Genomic DNA, 18,246 nt, shown 5'->3' with positions numbered 1-18,246 from the left:
TTCCTGAATTTTTTGATTTGAGAAATTTAATACATTTTTTTTTATTTTTTGACTTGAGAAAATAGAAAATAATAATTTCAAAGTCCTACGTCAAAAATGCGATCGTGTTCTTGGTATCACCGCTTATTTTTTTTTTGTTATTGGGGCATATAAATATAAAGTGGAAACAATTTTTATATGTGCGCCACTCCAAACGATAACACGAATTGTCAGAGACTTCGTGAAATACGAAACAATGCTTGGTGCGCTATATGGACCGGAAGAGTCATTGGTCCGCATTTTTTTTCGCAAAAAATTATACCGGTCAGAACGTAACAGTTCATGGTAACCGCCAATTGTCACCGAATTTTGACGTAGGATTACATCAAACAGAAAAATATGAGGAAATAATCTCTCTCATTAAAAAGGGAAGATTTCAAATGCTTATAACGCGACCTTTTTTGATAAATCGCAAAAAATGGTTGCATCTATTTATTGGAAATAGTTCTATGCATCTATCGCATTGAAGAGAAATATATTTATATACTAGCTGATCCGGCAAACGTTGTTCTGTCATATACATTACTTCTAGTTTTTTTTCCTACATTTTTTGTGTTAAACAAAACATAACTGTAGAAAAAAGTAATATATTTTTGTCGTAGAATAAAAAATGAAAAAACGGAAATCGACATTCATTTGGTTCAATGACTGTCTCGTTGGTAGAGTGTTCGCATCGGTATTCTGTATTTTGAAACTTGCAAATGTATTAAATGTATTAATAATTCACCGATTTTCAGAACTCAACATTAATATGAGCCTTACATTATTACATTATACATTATTCAGTTGAGGCGAATATGATACTACTCAACGATTTTCAGTGTTGATATTTGTGAATGATTATTCTCCATTTCAGATCACCGCATGGGCATGAACCATACTTGTGGTAACAGTTTCGAGAATTCATTAATATTCCGGAATACGATTGGTTTAAAACTCAATTGACTTCCACGATTCGATCAGAATCGGGTTTCGCATTATTAAATCCACTCGATTCAAATTTAACCGCAATTTTTATATACCACTACGAATTAGGCGGAAGTAAATCGACCGCTCGAAATGAAAATGCAGTGCCTTTTCTACTGATATTGTGGAGAGAAGGAGATATTGTTGATTGTGTTGTGGAATCGCAGTCGTTCGCTTTCTACCTTCGCGCACATGTCGCCTAGAAATTGTTGGCACATCGTAGATCATCCTTCCAGAACCAGTGGGGGATTTTTTCGCTTCCCATCTGACTTGCACTATAGTTACACATATTCTAGAGCTTGTCACTCAGAATACATTCGAGGCAAAATGCTTGGCATAGAAAAACTAAACTAAATACTAATGAAGGAAGAAGGAAGAAGGAAGAAGGAAGAAGGAAGAAGGAAGAAGGAAGAAGGAAGAAGGAAGAAGGAAGAAGGAAGAAGGAAGAATCACAATTTTACTCAAAAACGGAGTAACGAATTTAAACAGTCAGTATCATGGTTGATGCGTTTTAGCCTGCGTCAGGTTTATGTGTCGAAAATGAAATTATATATATAAAGATCACGTACCTTTTCATTTTGCATTCTCAGATGAAGTCAGATAAAGTTTGTGATAACACAGCCTATATAATTTTCCAGCTATTTTATTCCTTCTAAAGCCTCTATAATTCAACGCATCATTCATCTTTTAAAGTTCAGACATCTTTTAAACTCTCAGTCCAAACGAACTTCTACTGCTCGCTGGCTGTAGTGAGGCAACAACTAGTTTCTGCTTTACATTATTAGGATCCTAAACCCGAATATAATTTATCCCTGAGAATAAAAATCGTAAATAAAATTTTTGCACCCGGTGCATCGGAGATGGTTATGAGCACATGCGTACAGTGCGATTAGTTGAACTGACCAATAAATTAACACCGAACCGGAGAATGTACAGGGTCTTCGAGTTTAAACGCTCACGCAACAAGTTTTAATAACCTCTACAAAAGCGAATCGGTTTTTAAATAACATTATTTTAGGACATCTTCGATGTGATCACCCCATTTTCGATAACGCGTTTTGAACGGTGAACAAAATTCTTCATGCACAACTCTAACATTACGACTTCGATGCCGTTGAAAGTCCGAGTTATTTCTTCTTTAAGTTCTTCCAAATTTTGTGACTTATCAACATAGCAACGGTCCTTCACGTACCCCAGAGGTAGTAATCGACGAAGAGAAATGTTGAAATTCTTACCATAAGAGGACAAAGTTTCATTAAGGCTTTGGTTGCTCGAGTGATACGATTTCACTAAAAATACACGTTCTTGTAAATTGTACATCTTGACATTAAAAGCCATCCGATCGGACTGAACGAGTAGCCGAATATTGTCGTTTCGAAGTGGGGAATGCAGTGTTGCCATCGACGGAGCGAAATTTTTTCTTTATAAGGAGCTATTCGATTTTATGCGTGTGCATTTAATCTGAAAGACCCTGTATTACACGCACATACTACGAAATTAACTTCCGATTTGCTTGTATGCAGCATGTGAGTGCGAGTGAATACCAAAATGTTTCGCTTGGTGTTACGTACCCCAGGGATGAATAAAACAAATGTATGATGCTTCCAATGCTTCCAATTTTAAACTAATCTACTACCGTTCTGAATCATATTTCGGACACTTTGTTCTAATATCTTGAAATGCTTCATGCACTGATGATATAACTATAAATTTAATAGCACAATTGCTTCTTTAGAGTGATCCCTTTATTTCACTATCACTTCATTTGAGAATAACATTTTAATTATTACATAGTATGAAAAAATTCAACAGCACCACTCATTATCGTTTGTGTTTGACCGTTCATAAATATTTAAATTTCTCCCGTCTTTCATCAGTTCTCATCATCGTTAACAGTTTACTGTGATTGCTTGGTAAGTGTTTCGCAGTTGACTATAAAATATAATCAAAAGTAATGTAATTTTCGTCCAAAAAATTACAAAATAATGTGTCCAAAATTTGAATTCAATCTGTCCGAAATTATATTTAGTGTCCGAAGTTTGATTCTTATTCGCTTCATTTGAAAAGCCTTTTATTCGATGATTTTCTTATGTCTTCAATCAAATAGGTACCAAAGTAGAAAGTTTAAAAGCATATTGAACTAATTTATTAAAAATATCTACCAAATAATACCTGTGCATAAAGTTTAGATCTGTTATCTGCATCATATGCCTAAAGCGTCCGAAATATGATTCGGAACGGTATCATCAGCTATCAAATAATTGCGTTATCGTATTTGACAGTTAATTGAGCAAATCTCAGGAAAATGCCAATTTAGTATATTGTCAATGGAGGGTCATCGAACGCTCGCTTAGGAAGTGGATGCGCAACCGTTTTGCCATAGATTCTATTATCTCAGCCTGTAGAAATGTTGCTCGCTGGCAGGAGCAGAAGTATAGTAGTAATAGATTGATTGATTTTCCCCATTAAAAAAGGTTTTAAACTATAGAGTTCATTCACCTCTAGCCTTGAAAAAGGCCAGCCAATTAATGGGAGTCCTGGGATTGAAGTCACGTTCGTTCGCCCAATAATAGATATTGGAAAATGATTTGTTTTATTCTATTGGACAGTCGCAATTGGCTGCTAACTGGCGAGGCTTATGTTGCAGTATTTCCCTTTTTGATGGACAATATTACGTGTAACTGAAAAATCAGTTTGATACATGCATCGTGTTTTTGTTAGTCTTTAAATCTATCATAGTGCATGGAAATTTTAATGCCAACTATAGACCCTTACTACATTATGATTCCGATTCATAAATAGGTTCAGCGTTAGTCAGAAATCACATTGGGGTTTTTTCCATAAGCGTTACGTAAACAATCGAAAAAGAAGGAATGTCTCCGATAGTTTTTTACTTCGAGTGTTACCAAACCGGGACGAGACAACTGTTACTTTCCGTCAACCGGAAAGCCGAACCCGAAAGCGACGACATTTCACTTTCGCTCGAACGAGGCCTGTGATTATTGTTTTTTTCGTTTGTTTGTTACTTTTACCACTTTGTGGTGTTTTGTTTGCGCTTTCCCTTAGGTTGTTATCAGTAACAGCCTTCGCGAGAGATGGCGCGTCACACGCACTTCTTGACGTTTCGCGTTTTTCGGCTAGAAATCTCATCTGGACTACTGCATCCACCTCTCTCTCTCTCGCTCTGTGTTTGGATGACAAACAAAATAAAACGCGTGACACCTTGAACCTGAAGCGTTTTCACGAGCGCCCGTGAAGAGTTAGTAGCTTGCGGCGGGTTTGGATGGATTTAATTGCTTTATCGCGTGTGCAGGAGGTATCGAAAAGAGTCGTCCGAAGGGTGTTTCGTTAGAACCGAAGGCCTTCTCTGTGGGGGTGGGCAGCAATTGCCGGTGGTGTTTCTTTGCTACACCCCCACATCACGGCACACAGATGGTAACGGCTCTTACCTATTCAGGCAAGAGCAGGAATCCGCCAAGGTCACTACCGGATGCGTCATCCATCGAGCGCTCTTGGGGGAGTACCGTTTGATTTGATTTGCATGAATTATTCTGAAATGCCGTTCCAACAACAGTTTGTCGGATGAAGATGTCAAACCCTTCAGGGAGAGCGAGCTGAAATCATTGGGGCCGTTTGGTCGGCTGATGATAAGCTTCGATACGTTTTGTCACACCTCTGACGGAAATGGCTTGGGGGCATACAGCGGCAGCAATCGCTGGATGTCTGATTTCCGCTTCGAGCCCTCAACGAGACCTACCAACGAGCGATTGTTGTAATTTTAATCAACGATCCAGCCGAGGGTTATGGACACACAATCATCATTCGCGGAGGCTGCTGCCGCAAACTGTCTTTTCCAGGAGTTGAAACGATGATGTGACACAGAAGTCGAATCGAGTCGCGTTGTCGCGGAGTCGTTGTGAAGTTGGAATGTGGTGAAGGTGGAGAAGGAGAAGGGAGAGGATGGGAGAAGACAGCAATGATGGTGGTGGTGGTGGTGGTGATAATGATAATAACAGATGATTGCACACCTTGGCTAATCCCGAGGGCATCGCAGAGACGACGGAGACAGACTTCCCGACGAGACCGACGGGAGAGCTTCCAATCTCTACCAATTCTCCCTTTGCTCGATAATAGAATTTAATGATGATAAAGGGTAATTACTGTTGGAGCACGAAATAACTATCATCACGACGAGATTTTATTAATTCATAATACTACGTGTGGTGTGTTTGCTGTTATTTTCTCCGTTTCAGAGCTTCAGAGTTTTAGAGGAGGGAAAAAAAACACACCAAGAAACGGTTCGCGCTGGTGTTTGAACGAATTTAAATTAATTTTGCACTTTCCGCTGCCACTGCCGCAAACATTTATGACAGTCATTAGGGAGGCAGCTTCTTGCAGAAGGAATGATTACGTCAAATTACCGACAGATGGGAGTAATTTTATCTAACCAGTCAGACAGTCAGCCAGCCAGGATTGAGCTATCTCCCCAGGATCTTGGAGGGGTTTGGTTGAATTAAACCAATTTTAATTCAATGAGATTCTAACGGCCATTGATCCAATGGCCTCCGAATCAGATAAACTTTCCCTCCCGTTCTTGCTCTTACAATCATGTAATAGTACAGATAAATACGGATAATAAATTGCGCAACTTAATCGCTAGACTTTATCGGTTCTACGATCCTACGCTCTCCCAGCGCTTCGATTGTGGTGCGATCGGCCTACGGCCTGTCAAGGAATATGAAAAGTTGCCGAGTCCGGGTCAGGAATTTGCTATTTTTAAAACTCCGGTTCCACTTGCCCACCTCCCTTGGTTGGGTGTCCCCCCAACCTCACCCCCCAAAGGAAGAAAATACTTTTATGCGGCACTATAACTCACCTTAAGCACTCCGGGTCCTAACGGTATCGTGTATCGCGGTTGAATCAGGGATGCTAATCCTGCTGATGATGATGACTCAGTGGGAAGCACAAACACTCAGGGTGAAAAATGAAGATGTGAGGCGATCTAGAAAGCAGAGAGAGAGAGAGAGGGAGTCATAGGGAGAGCAATTAGTTTTTACATCCATTTAATCGTCGAATCAATTGCAACCGAGTGACACTTTTGTCAATTGCGACCACTTGGTACTGCTGCGTAGAAAAAACAACACCGACTCTCCAAGTGGCGGCAGAGAACGGGTTTGATATCGAATGGCAAGTTCACTCCACGATACCGGTTTGACGTTTAGAGCTCATGTTTATTGAGTGGTTCAAGTTTGTGAAATGTAGTTCAAGAGCATTAAACCGTCGATGGTTTGCGCGGAGTTGTTACAGGTCAGGTTTAGCAGTGGCTCGGTTTCATGCGAGACGGCCTTCTAGAGATTGCTATTATCAAATGAGCCAAATTCGCAACTTTTCCGTAGTTGACGAGTTGGTAGGCCCATGTAATCCGTTACATGTATACTGGGATACTGAAAATATGTGTATTTAAGACAAAATTCCATTTCCACACTTGCTCGAAATTACCGAAACAGCAACATTACCTCCCTCTAGAGGTCTGGAGCTCTTGTCGAACGTAATACAGTCAACTCTCCCTAACTCGATGTTCTGTTTCTCGATATTTTCCCTAACTCGATGGATTTCATGGCACTTTCGATTTTAAAAGTATTCTTCGCTCCATAAATCTGCATAAAAATAATAAATAATAAAAAAGCAATTTCTTTTCAAGTATGGAAAACCACGAAAAACCTTTCAAGCGAGACTCTAACCATTGCGCAACGTTTGAGCATCATCGAGCAGGTCGAAAAGTATGGACGGAAGGGGTCTGAAGCTGCAAATAATTTCAGTATTGCACAAAGTACGGTATCAACACTACTCAAACTAAAGTAAAAATGGAATCGGAATGGAAAATTGAATCTAGACCAAAAGCATATAAGGTTGGTCGGAATCGAAAAGCTGGAGCGGTCAATGGATGTTTGTCTTCTCAACCCAGAGAGAATGATTTGCCTCTCGCAGGTTCTATTCTTCGGGATATGGTTTGCGAATTTGTCCAGAAACTGGGAATTCCCAACTTTAAAGCACAACCAACATGGACGGAAGCGATAAACTACCGTTGCTGATCAATGGAAATTGTAAAAATCTACGATGTTTCAATAAGAAGAAGTCATTACCAGTGATATACGAGAGCAGCACCAAGGTCTGGATGGCTTTAATGCTTTTTGAGGAATGGATCATGCAATTTGATGAAAAAATTTCCAATGGAAATAGAAAGGTATCATTTCTGGAATTATGTGTTATGGTAATGTATCATACTTATATCTATTTCTTCTCAAAGGTGGTCATATTCGTTGATAAGTTTACAATTTTTCCGCAAATCTCTACTTCCGTAGCTCAGCAGCTGGACTACGACATAATCAAGAACCTGAATCAGTACTTTCGCCATTTTCGATTAATTAGTTCGATTAGTTAAACGAAGATTGCAAGAAATGGAGGGTATTTGTCCTTTTCAACGTTCATGATATTCAGCATTCTTACTGTATTTTAATGCACTCTAGGACCCTTCAGATATACCGCTATTGGATGCAATTGAAATACTTTCACCCTCTAAAATCAATAAGGTAAAATCTGAGACTATTTAAAATTGCTTCAGGAAGCCGAATTTTCCTTCAATGATGATGGTGATATTCCGCTGGCATAATTAATGCGTCGTAAGCTTGCTGCTGATGTCGACAGTACAATACCGTTCGATTGCTCAATGTCTTTTAATGATTAGTGCAAAAAGGGCCAAAACGTGATTTTCTGTGGTGCCAGACACCGATATACTGGAAAGTGTTGAAAAAGCTGAGAAAAACGCTGAAGATAGCAGAATCTTCAGGAAGGTTCAGATGATCGTGTCGAAATTACATCTACGAACGTTAAAACAAACCTGAAGAACATGTCCGGGAATATTGCAGCGAAATTAAGAGAGATAGAAGTTGCGCGTCAAAGAACAAATTGTAGAGGGGTTAGAGAGCTCTAATTTGATTGACAGGAACAATCATGCTTAGTATGAATTTTTGGGATAAAATTAATAATCACAAATTGAAAAAAAATAACTTTCAAATTTTCCACTTCCAAAATGTTATTTTAATCCACTAATTTAGATGTTCCACCACTATATCCTGTACTAAATTTTCGCTTCTTTCAAATGAAAGCAACAGAATAAGCTTACGTAGCGTACTTTTCAATGTAGAGTCAGTTTGAGGCAACAGAGTCCGAAACAAAGAAAAAGTTCTATAACGCTGTCATCGTTGAAATTCGAACATATGCATAGAAGATTTTTTTCGTGAAATATAACCGTCTATCACCTCCTGAGAGATTCTGGAAAAAAAAATTTTTTTATATGAGAAAGGTTTTTTTTCACTTTAAGGGAATGAATCAAAAATTCAAATACACACCATAATTGGGACGCTTACCCTAAATAAAGACAATTTATGACATAAAAAAAATTATGAAAAAATGTTCTGTATCTCGATATCTCCCTAGCTCGATGGTCCCTTTGAATATCGAGTTAGGGTGAGTTGACTGTATTCGAAAAGAGTTTCGCTCTGCTTATAGTTGAATAACTCGAATTCATTATAACGGCATCACTTGTATTGGTAACCTATTAGAAGTGATCTTGCTTAGTGGTTAGCATCCGTATTCCTTACGCTACGGTCACGAGTCCAATTCTAACTCCCGACATTCTTCCTTCGGAATGAAAGTAAAGTCGTGTGACGAATCAGCCAAACAGCTGGAAGTCCCTATAAAACAGCCAAACAAAATAGTAACTTTATTTAGTTTTCGTCCGAAAAAACACTGAGAAAAAACAAATTATCAGAAACAAATTATACAAACTATTGAAAGTGTTGCCTATCCTTTTCTAAAACTATTCGTCCTGGTAACTGGGCGATACCATTTGAGGCGAATCGATATGATACGATTTTCGGTTTCTATTTTATTTTCATGTCGTGGGTATAAACCACGTACCAAGCATTCAAAATTCAGTGAGGTAAAATCATTATTTAAGTCACAAAGCTATCGTACACTTTGAGCTGATGACATCGAGCCAAATTGCTAATGGGGATCACTACCGGCAACATGATCTATTAGAGCTATGCATTGATAAAAACAGTCAAAATGTGAAAAGAGCCGTCAGAACATTTTCAAAACGTGAAATAAGAATCCTTTTCTAATACATCGTATTCACCGGAGAGACTGCTCTTCCAATTATCACTTAAACCATACGCTGGGGAACGACTTGGCTGGGACACATTCGGTTTACATCCAACCATTGGAAAACCAAATAAAAAAAATATATATTTTTATTTACAAACCACTTAATGATCGCAGAATACTAAGCATAATTTGAACGCACTAAATCACATGTTCTGATTGGTTCAATATGCGCTCCTCAAATTATTTCAATCAAAACGAGCAACCATCATACCATTGCGAAAACAATGGTAACTAACCATCGTGTATCATTCTATGCAAGTGAAAAAAGAAAAAGAAGCATCATAAACATTGCGCTCATTCTGGACAGCCTCAGTTTCTATTTTGCTACCGTGTTGAACGAACGCGCCTTTTTGGTTTGCGCTTTAGAATACACTTTTTCAGAATACGCCCACAGGAAACAAAATGCAGAGCCTGCACTGACGCACATAAGCGAAGCAGAAGAGTACATATAAAATAAACTCATTTTCAGTTTCGTTCCAGTCTTGCTTCATCCAGCCTGCAGCCAGAGAAGTTTTGCCCGACGCCAATTCTGAGAGCGAAATCTTTCCGTGGGTAGTGTGATGTGAACAAAAGATCTCACATCGCAGCGTAATTTTAATATGTATGCAAATTTTAATTTTGACGTGGGACTACGTCTAACCGGAATATATGGGGGGTAAAATGAAAACCTGAACACAGAACATGCAGGAAAAATTGAAAAATTCTGAGTGCTTATATCTCGAACATTTCTAACTGGATCGGAAAGATGTTTGCATCAATTGAGAGGCAAAATTTCTACGCATCTATCGCAATTAATAAAATGTTATTTTTCATTGGATAAGCAATTGAATAACTGTAAAATGTAAAGCGTTATCTAAAAGCCCAAACTGCCTCATTTTGATTGGCCCGATTAACGGTTTCCCCAACACAGTCATCAGAACCAAGAAGCCTTGGAGAAATCGACATTGTAAATACTTGAAAGTAGGGATATTTTTGTTCTCACAAAAATGTGTTCCCGAACATAGACTTCAAAACCAAGCAGCGGTGGTGAAATCGGCATTATAAACACATGAAAGTAGGGGGAGCTTTTGTTCCCACCGAAATGTATTCCCTTACAGAGATTTCAAAACCAAAGTGCCTGGAGGAAATCGGCATTGCAAATTCATGTAAGCTGGGGGTATTTTTGTTACGACTGAAATGCGTTTCCCAAACACAGACTTCAGAACCAAGGTGTGTGGGGAAATCGGCTTTGCAAATAAATATAAATTGCAAGTAATTTTGTACTCGCTAGCCTTTGTGCAGACTACAATATGTTTCCCTAACACGGTCTTCTAAACATAGGAACCTGAGAGAATCTTGCAGACACTAGAGGCGAATGAACTTTCAAGTTTCAAGCAAATTCGCGGTTCGAGAAGCACGTACACTTGAGAGATGCAAACTCCAGAGGAAAATAATAAAAAAAAAATAATAGTTTTATAATTCTTCCGTTCACATATTTTGTTCTAGGCATCATACCAAACGTAAAAGGACTGTCATTAAAATTACTTGTAACGAAGAACATAATGTATCACAATGCATGAACTGACCTTACATGGCATGTGTTCAAACTTTTTACTCACAAAGCATATATATTGAATTCAATTGAATTCGGAAATTGTTTCATTCAATCAAGAATTCAATCAATACGAACAAATGATTGCTAGGCTAAGGTAGTTCCACGTCAACCTTGCGGTTATATCATATATATAACCCACCCATTTTTTCTTCTCAAACCTGAACTGGAGGCTCGAAGAAAAGATGCACCGCATTGGTTTTCGTACCGTCAGGTGGAGAATATTCTTGTATGATTGAATCACACATACGAATTGTTTTTATGCATTGTCAAAGATAGCTATCCATGTTTCAGTGAAGTTGTAATGTAAGAAAATTATATGCTTGCACTGATCAGCGTAAACCATTCTCAAAGCAACGAGATAATAAAATGTTCAAATCAATTCTCAGCCTCAGCATCAATACGTACTATTAATTGCTCGCCGTCTAGAGGGATACTGTAACATTGAACTCATTAGTATTAGTATTCAAGTAGTTTCTTAGTATCTCTTAGCAAGATTACATCTCAAATGCTCCCAAAAACATAATTTCCAAAGGAATAATCCACACATTATATTATACAACACCTTTCGCTGAACGACAACAGAACATTTTAAATCGATTGTGTAGTGATGGCAGCAACCTCAGTGACACGAGATTTCACCTTCAGTTTCTACGTCAACAAATATTTTTCCATCACCTGTGGTCACAAGTATGTATTAGCTGTTCGTCAAGAAGAAGAACGTTCGTGATGCGTATGCATTGGAGTTCGTGTATCGACCATAAGAACACAATTCCAACATATGGTGAAATTTGGTGAAACGCTAGCTTGTGCCAGCTAGCGAGAACACGAATCATGAAATAATCATTCTCAGCTGATTTTACAAAACCACGCAAACCATCGGCTTTATTCAGGGTCTCGAAAACATTATTTTTTTTAATTGTTTTTTTTTTAAATTTTGATGCTTTCAAAAACAATATCCGAAGTTATCCACAATTGAATAGAAAAACAATCGTAGTCTTACATCAACGATGCGGTCGTGTTGAGGAATCGATCATCGGTCATCTTTACGCGAGCTGAGTGGTACACCTATATTTTGTCGCAAACCGACATCTCAAGTTGTCAAAAATTCGTGTCATTTCACATTGCATTGACCGCAATGGCAAATCGTTTCGGAAAGAAGACAATGTTTCTAGGATCCACGAAGTTTAATCTTGCACTACCCGTAAATCTCTAAAACTATCATTAGCGACTATTGATCGAATTAAACCATGCTCTGCTCCGAAAAGACCGACATATAAGAAAAGGTTACGCGAGGCAAATCGATCAAGTCACTTAAACCCCTTCCCTTCTGAGCCCCTCAATTATAATAGCAAATGTAGCTATTTTCGTACAGAATTTCGTAAGAATTGAATTGAAGAAGTAAAAATTGAAGGAACCAAGTGTGGTGGATAAGCCGTTTCCCTAGCCGAACTGGCTTGGTGTGACTGGGCATTGTCATCGAGAAAAATCATTTTTTGTTGCATTTTCTTATATGACGGTCTTTTCGGAGCAGAGCATGGTTTAATTAGATCAATAGGGAGTCAAACAACAAATTAGAAAGCTTTAATTTGGTGGATAGAAACAACTGAGTTTATTTTGCATTTTATTTTTGAGATAAAATTAATAATAACATCTTTAAAACCACTTAACTTAAAGTTTTTCACCTCCAAAAATGTTTTTTTAAATCCACTAATTTAGATGTTTCACAGCTATATCCTGTACTGAATTTCTCATATTTTGAATGGAAGTAACAGAATCGTCCTACGAAACAAAGGATAATTACAATAACTCTGTCATTTTTTTAAATTCGAATATGTGCGTAGAACGATTTTTTCATAAAATATGATCCTCTATCCCCTCTTGAAAGATTCCGGATGTATGTATGTTTTATGCGAGAGATGTATTTCGTGACTTTAAGAGAATAAATAAAAATAAATTCTTCTTTTATATTCAAAACACAAAAAATATATGTAAATAAAACAACTAAAAAACATTTTTTTTAATTCGATTATACACAGGACTCGATCATATATGATGAAAAGAAATTGAGGACTGCATAAAATCGAATCTGCTCTGTACAGGATTCCATTTCAATGTTTCGAGTAGTAAAAAATGTATAGATTTTGAACATAAATATTTTTTTATTTAATGGAAAGATTTTGATTCCAAAGACACAAATCAATAGGAAATATTTCCGGCATTTTTTCCCTATGACATATATTGTGGAATAAGTAAAACAAGTAATCAAGGTAGGTTTCTCCTATTTTATTCGACGCCCAATTTGTCCCATAATGCAACAAGCAGTGCTGAAAGTAATCAATTCATTCATTCGAGTTCGAACGACGAATACCATCAACACTTGTTGATGACAACACTTCTCTTCACACGAATATCGCGGGCTCATTGGCTACTTTGGTACACGGGCATGTTTCACTCATACGGATCTCTTCTCACTGTATCCCTTCCCCTCGATTGAATAGCCGCACCTTCATTCAAGCCACTTGTCATGCTGTTATTTGAGATTTACGTTTGTCCCTATCAATTGAACTAGTGACCGACACTCAATCGACACCTGGTTTGTTTTCAGACAAAAACAGAGGAACAACTGGCGAGAGTGAATTTTTTATTTCTTTTATTCTTACGCTCCTCGCATTACAGTGAGAGTGTACTAACACATCAGTAAGGGGCATTAGAAAATGCTCTCCCATCGTCTGCTCTGTGTATGCCTTGCTTATATGACAGTGAATAAATCGAAATCATGCTTCAATGCGGAAAGCCGAGGTTGTGAGAATGCATTTTTTGTTTTCGTTCGACCAAGTAAATTAATCACATTCAAATGAGAAGGAATAGCGTTCGTTTGACAATTAACCCTTTCGGATTTCAGTTGACAAGGTTACCCAAATTCAAGCGATCGAGCAATGCTTTCTTTGATGACAAATGGTATTCTTTGCCATTTTCGTCGGTTTCTTTCGATTGAGACTGAACTTTCACCGCCCTGGCAACAAGTATCATTCTTGCATGCAATTCGGGCATTTGCTTGCATGGTATTGTTGTTTCTTCGATGTCACGTTTTGGGCGAACTTCATCCCGCTCAAAATTGATTATAACGTTAAATCTATACAACATGCGAATGCAACAATATAAAGACTTTATATTGTTCATGCTCAAATCAGAAGTTTACTTCCTAGATGATTCCACTTCCAGAGCAATTGAACTGACACCGCTCATCTTGTTATAATTGGAAAACATTTGGCAATTCAATTTTCCGTATTTTCCGACTTTCGTTCAGAGTTTTCCGAAAATTTTCCGATTTTCCTCTCCATATCATCGATCTACAGACAGATACGGATACAACAAAAGAAAGACGGCTCAAATCGGACGACTCCTTCCTCGGGTTTCGCGCTTGGTAAAATATTTTTCAATCTATTTTTATTTATATAGATTGATTTTCATGTTTTTTTTCGGGAGAAAGTTTGTACGAATTTACGATTGTTAACGGGCTTAGCGATAACTTTTACTGTTCGATCATTCAATTTCCGCGAATCCGAGCCTTGTTCAAGAATCCAAAGTGACTTCAAAGTTCAGCACGGATGTAGAGAGGGCATTCTATTCCGGTGTGAGCTGTGTTCTTCGGTTAAAACTGAATGTGCCACACATTATTACGAAACAAAAAGATATTCCTAGAATATAACACCTACCAAGGACTCTCTGAGGAATTGCTTCTGATGACAGTCATCCATCCGTGCCGAATCTCATCAAATATGTTGCTGCGGAAGGGATTACAGCTTAGGTTGTTAGAAATATGATTATACATCTGTCAGGGATTGAGTAGTCGCCAAAAGTTCATCAACTCTTACGAATGTGGAATGTGGACGAACCGTAAAACTTCTGGACTAGACATAGGAAAGTCTGGATGTCTGAATAAACTCTAGAAGTCTGGAAGATTCCAGATAAATCTGGATAGTGGTATGAAGCTAACCACCAGAGCATGGAAGTCAAAACAAACTAAGGCTATGGAAATTTATGAAAACAAATAGTTTTTGTAGTTTTCCTACAGATTTAAAAGAAGAAACTGCAGATGACAATCAACGGAATGGTTCGTCATATTCTCTATCGAATACATAGTGTAAAATAGGTATAATAATTGAATAGAGAGTAGAGCATTCAAAATTGATTTAATTCATTCCTATCACATAGTCTGAAAAAATATCAGAGAGACGAGGCAAAAAACTGATGAACAATTCTTTGAATGACATATTTTTTCGTTCTTCTGTATGACGCTTCTTTTATTTTTATCGGAAAAGGCTGCATTCAATCTCCAAACTCCATATGAAACAAATACAATAGAGTACTAATTAAGACCTCAGGTCCTAATTAAGAAATCAAAACAGAAATTGGATTCTGATTTAAATTAGCAATGCAATCTCTATTCTAGCGCTAGGGCCCGACTTGATTTATAGCGTTAATTCCTCTCAATTAGCTAATCCGGAAATCGATATGGGCACATCTTTCTCACAAGCAAGCGACCGAGCTCTCGAAGTGAGTTGTCAAATTTACATAAGAAAGGTATAGAAAAAAATAGAAAAAGCACGCCGAAGAGATATGGTTGATAATAATTATACATCACGGTTCTAATGTGCCCTGCTAGAACCTCCCATCCTGGCACCAACCAAAAAACGACAAATGACAAATAGCCGCACTAAATTATCCGTTTCGTGTCGTTTGAAAGTTTCTGCCCCATTTAATAAGAACCATCGTCGCATTTAGCCCCGCTTCCCAATCTTCCTGGACGGTTGTTTCAAAAGCGGAAAACCATCATCCCATATTATACACGTCCCGTCGACCGGAAAAGACCCCTATCATTAGAGCAACCAACCCATCGATTTTTATTGGGATGTGATGTTTTCTGGCGCGTTATTTTGCCTTCGGAGCCCACTAAATTTGTTTTGTTTTCAATAGCAGCGGTCCAATGTTTCTCATCATCTATAGAGGAAATAAAATGTATAACATGGCAACAGTTCCCATTCGAGCAGCAGCAGCAACTGCTGACAGCGTATTGATTTGCGGTTTGCGAAACTTCTTTGACGTTGTAAAACCACCGAACAATGTAACCGGAAGCCCTATTCTTGCTCCCCCCGGTTTGACAGCAGATTTGTCAAAGCAAATCACGTGCACACACACGCGCACACATACACGGGAAATAATGAAACCGGGTGCTCATCCGTGCTAATCTTGATCCTCGCAAAAAAGCAATGTGCAGATTCGATTTCGCGAAATAAGGAAGATGAAGGATGGTTCGTTCATAAATTTGTGACTTTTGATGGGAGACTGAATATTTTGATTAACGCCGGCAGGTTTTATCTCGCAAATTTTTGTTACTCCACAATTATCAGCGCGCTAACCCAAAAAGAAACCCCAAGTCATCAATTTTAAGACGTTCGCTTGTGAAAAAAAAATTTTTTGTTGCTTCTCGGGGGGTCGAAAATTCTGGACGATCTAGACGGGCATGAGGAGCAGGATGACAGTGACAGGGCGTATTGTGTCTCCTCTTCTGGCGGTCGTCCAAAGTGCAGAATCATGTTACGGTGGATAACGTGTGGATAAGATTTTGAGGCTGAGTGTAAATCGGATGAGCAATTTTCCGACAAAGCTAAACAATGAACTCAACGACGGATCCAAGCTGTCAAAGCGATTTAGTCTTTTTTTTTACTTTCCTTGCTCCAGATGGTACTGCCCCGGCAATTTTCATAATAACCCAGGACTCAGACTTTGCGCCAATCACCTAAAGTGCTCCCAGAATCCATCCCAACAACAACAACGGACACATACTAAATCGAGATGCCTGAGAATGACATAGATCCGACCCTAAATCATGCGGTTTCTTTTCATTTTGCGTTCGATAAAAATTTTCGAACCCATTGCTGCGGCCTGCGGCCGTTCCATCCGTTGAAAGCGAAATATTTATGATGATGTTCACAAGAGGAAAATATAAACGAAAACAATCGCCGATGCTTTTTTATTAGCCAAATCCGGCGAATTTTCCTTTTTTTTTCTCTCGCTCTAAAAGAGTTTGTTTGAAAGTGTGTGCGGTTTCTCAACAGTCATAAACTTTTTTTTTGGGTTGGGTTTCTGTACGATTATCGAAAAGTTCTGCTTTGTGTCGGGCGTTTTTTTTTCGCGTTCGTTTGGGAAGTTTTGTTTAATTAAACAGCACCTCGAAGCTCATCGTTGTGGCTCCTTTATCTAGCTCAATTTATCGCGTAAGCAAAAGCTGTGAACACGATGACAACACTCCTCGAGGACAGGAAAATCATCGATGTGAAACGACGAGGCTAAGAAAATGGTTCCCCGATGTGTAACAAGGTTTGACGCTGGTCTGTTTCGTGTCATCCTGTGAGTCTGACGGGAGTCGACAGTCCCAGTCATTTACTTGGTTGACTGGTTTTCGCATTAAAAACTCAGCATTTTAAAGCATTTTTCAAAATAAATCCTTGCTTCTAAAATTTTCTGTTTTCCTGCTAACGAAATTTCATGCCGACTCGACTATTCATTGGCAGCACCATCTCAGATTGCAGTAAAATTTGGATTTTAAATGTAAATAAAAAAAAATCTAGACGATTTCTGAAAATATTTTTTTTGAAACAAACATTTCTTACTCAAAAACTATAAGACCTTAAAAATTTGGAAAATTTGAACCTCAATTAAAAAATGTAAAACAATTTTTTAAAACATAACATTAAAATAAAAAAAACAAAAATTGACATTCATTTTTCTCAAAAACATTTTTTTTATTCTAAAAAAAAAAGATTAATACCCATACAATAACCAACACACAATTCATGTATCGGAAGACACTTGTACTGGTACAGCACTTGTTCGCTAATTGGGCTGCTTCTAACTAGGTGCTCCCAAGTTGGATTAAAAATTACTCAAAAGTCAAATGTAAACTGATAGCAAAATTTATGAGGGGTACTCCAATGCATCGCCGATTCAGAGCTGATGCACTCAAAACAAATTATTAATAATGTATGGTACATTTGTCATCAAGATGATTATAGGAACACTTCTATTTGATTTTGATTGTAATTTGGATGAATTGGGTCACTTGAAAAAAAAGGTCACCTAACACTTTAAGGACCGAGATGAAATCTGGAAGACATACGCCTGGGACCGCACGTTTTGAGTTGTGTGAAGTTGCTTGCTATGCTTGCAAGTTTTCGAGAAGCTTTAAACTTTGCAGTTCATTAGCCTCTATGTGTGAAGTTAGCGGATAAAAGTTCAGCGGATTAAAGTTTTTGTTGCGTGCAAGTTTCTGTTCAACGTCGTGCTGGATTTAATGAATAGTGAATCATTTCAGTTGAGATAAATTGATTGTTTATCCAGTAACAACCTTTAAAATC

At 38.0% G+C, this 18,246-nt stretch overlaps 1 protein-coding gene across 4 annotated transcripts in view; it reads right to left on the bottom strand.

Annotated features, from left to right (window-relative positions):
- LOC129769835 (uncharacterized) overlaps positions 1-18,246 on the bottom strand; it is a 427,637-nt gene that overhangs the window by 84,911 nt on the left and 324,480 nt on the right. For 3 of the 4 annotated variants that reach the window (XM_055772319.1, XM_055772318.1, XM_055772321.1), the window contains one exon: positions 5,882-6,007. The exons of the other annotated variant lie outside the window; for it this stretch is intronic. The gene's annotated coding sequence lies outside the window, so the exon portion shown is untranslated. The remainder of the gene's footprint in view (positions 1-5,881; positions 6,008-18,246) is intronic. 4 annotated transcript variants of the gene reach the window in all.

Source organism: Toxorhynchites rutilus, chromosome 2, assembly GCF_029784135.1.
Source record: "Toxorhynchites rutilus septentrionalis strain SRP chromosome 2, ASM2978413v1, whole genome shotgun sequence".
Lineage (NCBI taxonomy): Eukaryota > Metazoa > Arthropoda > Insecta > Diptera > Culicidae > Toxorhynchites > Toxorhynchites rutilus.
The sequence above is the reverse complement of the archived record's forward strand: the minus strand, read 5'-3'. Positions and strand labels throughout refer to the sequence as shown.